General features: G+C 37.7%; 1 pseudogene; it reads left to right on the top strand.

Moving 5' to 3' along the window:
• Window positions 1-402: 402 nt before the first annotated feature.
• Window positions 403-521, top strand: LOC112472817 (annotated as a pseudogene).
• The last annotated feature ends 3,431 nt before the right edge of the window (window positions 522-3,952 follow it).

Genomic DNA, 3,952 nt, shown 5'->3' with positions numbered 1-3,952 from the left:
TCTATTCTTTTGTGTCAGATTTCTTTTATCAACATTATCTTTGTGTGACTTATTCCTGTGTGTATGAAGCTGTGGCTTCTTCATTGTTATTACCGAACAGTATTCTATTGTATTAATATATCACAATGGACTCACCATTGATACATATTTAAGTGGTTTCCAGATGCTTTGCATGCCTCTGTTGAGATGTTCATACAATTTTTCTCTTTCATTTCATTACTTTAAATATTAAGCCTACCTTGAATACCTGAATTAACCCAAATTAGTTGTCATGGATAATCATGCTCACGTTTTGCTGCATTCTATTTTCTATCATTTTTAGCATTTATGTACTGTAATTTTACTTTCTTGCAGTCAGATTTTGGGAATGAGGTTATAGTATCCTCAAAAGAAAGAGTTGGAGAATGTGGCCGTGCTACCCTGAACAAGCCTGATCCAGTCTGATCTCGGAAGCTAAGCAGGGTCGGGCCTCGTTAGTACTTGGATGGGAGACCACCTAGGAAGACCAGGTGCTGTAGGCTTAAAAAAATAAGTGATTATAAGCTGACAAGGTCCTTGCAATCTAATCTGTGAGGTCAACCAAGTGTTGCCTCGCCTAAAAAAAAAAAAAGGAAAGAGTTGGAGAATAAGTTTCTCTTTTACTTCTCTGAAAGGAGTGAAGAACTGGAAAAAACTTTCCTAAAATTTTGATAGAATTCAACAGTGAAGCCATTTGGACCTTGGCCTGTATTTCTTTCTTAATTTCTTAATTTCTTCCCCTCGCTCTGCCCCCAGGCTAAAACACTTGAAAAAAGCCATTTTGGACAATCGATCTACATAACTGGTGCATCAACAGTTCTCTGAAACACATCAGAAAAGACAAGACATTTCTTGCTGGTATCCAAATCTAGCTCTTTATATACACACGTGACTGGTGCTTTCATTTTGCAAGGAAAAAAGATATTTCTACACATGGAATTAGTCATAAAAAGATCATTTTCAGATGAAGAAGCATGATCTTATTTAACATGTCCACACGTACGTGTATTTACACACATTCACGTTGAAGTTACAGGTAACATGCAGGCCTTTAAGCGCAGCTGTGTTTGTACTTGAAGTGAGAAGAGCAAACATACCGTTAGCTGTTCCACTGTGTGACGACATGGTCTTAGCATGACTCATGGTGAAATATGACAGCCTGCACGAACACTAGATAGTCACATAAAGTAATACGTAAAGGACACTTTTCTGTAATTGGTCCCAGGGCAAAGGGCTGATTGCTTATATAAAAGCCTCCAGATATGCATTTGGTCTGACTTCTAATTAGTGAAGCAAAAAAGAGCTGAACTTTGGAAATTGTGATGAGTCCATGATCGTTTTTCCTTTAAGGAAATAATCACTTTGCCCTTGAACTCCAAAAGGCCCTGAAATCAACTGATTCTCTTCTTAAACTCCTTAATAAGCATGGGGATTAAAGGCAAGCAGTGTAGAATGGTTCATATTAGATAAAAATGATAATGGACAACAGAAATTCACCTATGAATAAGCAAGTTCCTCTCACTGAGGTTTTTTTTTTTTTTCCCACAAGATATCGTGATTCTCCTGTTGCAAAACCACGCATAATGCAGTTCAATGATAAGACCACTAGAGAGAGAGAGAGAAGTGGAATGCAGAGTTCTACCTAAGAGCAATTCTTTCTAAAATGTTGTAAATCGGACGAGTTCCAGTCAAGATGGCGGAGCAGGAAAATGCTGTGCTCGCCTCCTCCCAAGACCACATTGAAATCGCAATGAAATTGTAGAACAGAGAGCCCAGAAATAAGCCCACGCCTATATGGTCAATTAGTCTATGACACGGGAGACAAGAATATACGATAGGGTAAAAAGTCTATTCAATATGTGGTGTTGAAAAAAAAAAAAGATACATAAAAAAAAGAAGAAGAAACTCCCTTCTTATACCATGTACAAGAATAAACTCAAAAAGGATTTCAATATAAGACCTGAAACCATAAAATTCCTAGAAGAAAAGATAGGCAGTAAACTGACATTGCTCTTAGTAATATTTCTTTTCTGATATAGCTCCTCAGGTAAGGGAAACAAAAGAAAAAATAAATGAGACTACATCAGACTTAAGGTTTTTTGCACAGCAAAGGAAACATCGACAAAATGAAAAGACAACCCACTAAGTGGGAGAAGATATTCACCAATGCTACATCCATTAACAGGTGAATATCCAAAATTTATAAAGAGCTCATACAACTTAAACCCCCAAACAGGTGAATATCCAAAATTTATAAAGAGCTCATACGACTTAAACCCCCCAAAACAAAAATCCAGTTAAAAAATGGGCAGAGGACCTGAATAGACATTCCTCCAAAGAGGACATACAGATGGCCAATAGACATAGGAAATGTCGCTTAAGCATCAGAGAAACGCAAATTAAAACCACAATGAGATATCGCCTCACACCTGTCAGAATGGCCATTATAGACGAATCAAAAAACAAGTGCTGAGAGGATGTGGAGAGAAGGGACCCTCGTGCATGGCTGGGAGGACTGCAAATTGGTGCAGCCACTACGGAAAACAGAACTACCTTATGACCCTGCAATTCTACTTCTGAGTATTTACCCAAAGGACTCCAAAACACCAATTTGAAAAGATGTATGCACCCCTATGTTCATCATGGTGTTACTTACAATAGCCAAGGTATGGGTGCCCATCAATAGATGACTGAATAAAGAAGAGGTGGGACATACACACAATGGAATATTAATCAGCCATAAAAAAGGTATCTTAACACTTGCGAAAACACGATGGACCTAGAGGGTATTCTGCCAAGTGAAATAAGTCAGACAGAGAAAGACAAATATCATATGTGTTCACTTACATGTAGAATGTAAAGAACAAACAAAACAGAAACAGATTCAAAGATACAGAGATGAAACTGATGGCCGCCAGATGAGAGGGTTGGGGTCTGGGTGAAAAAGGTGCGGGGATGGAGAAGTACAAATTGGTAGTTACAAAACAGTCACAAGGATGTAAAGTATGGCATAGGGATACAGTCAATAACATTGTAATAACAATGCATAGTGCCAGTGGGTACTAGACTAACTAGGGGGATCACTTCGTAAATTATATAAATGTCTAACCGCTATACTGTACAGCTGAAACTAATATAAAATAATATTAAATATCAATTGTACTTGAAAAAAATAAAATGCTTTAAGTGGCAATAGTGTTTAATTAAATCAAGTATATCATAAAAGTAAAATATAATTAAAATTCCTGATATATTAATTTCTCTGTTATTAAAGAAAGCAGTGCAACTCTATCACTTCATTTTTGTAAAGAAATAAAATTGTGAATGAAAAATCATCACTCGCAAACTTCCCATTTCAAGTCCAGAATCTTGTATGTTTAAAACCTGTTCTTAACTACATGAGGAAGTAAATAAATACTCCATCTACGTGATCTCTTTGTACTTTATCCATTTTGATCAAGATTCTGTTGATCTCTGTGTGCAATTCTTCTGCTGACTGTTGATTCCACCCTCATCCCTTAAACAAAGAGTGTGACTTACTGTCACTCACCTTGAGGGGAGACTTTCTGCACAGGGTCTGGAGATGTGGCATGAATTACCTCTCCCTTGGCCACCCACCCCCAAGAAGAGAATAAAATGTAATGGAGCAAGGAAGAGGGTTGGGGAGAAGGAAGGACGGGCAGATGAAATACAGCAGCTTTGGGAAAACGATATAGCCTTTGCGATTAACATTAAAGTTCTGAGCTCACACACATCAAATTTTATTCTTTCTTCCTGAGATTTGGATGAACCTTACCGTACTTGGCTTGGAGCAAGAGTCTCATGTTAGGTGATAACAAATATCAGGGATAAAAAGCGTTCTTAAATGTTTTGCCTTTTGCAAAACCTCGGAAGCTCAACTTGGTATGGGCAAACATTCCGCAGGCTTCAGAAC

The sequence above is a fragment of the Pteropus alecto genome, unplaced genomic scaffold, assembly GCF_000325575.1.
Source record: "Pteropus alecto unplaced genomic scaffold, ASM32557v1 scaffold59, whole genome shotgun sequence".
In the NCBI taxonomy this organism is placed as follows: domain Eukaryota; kingdom Metazoa; phylum Chordata; class Mammalia; order Chiroptera; family Pteropodidae; genus Pteropus; species Pteropus alecto.
Note: the sequence above shows the minus strand (reverse complement) of the source record. Positions and strands in the feature narration are given on the sequence as shown.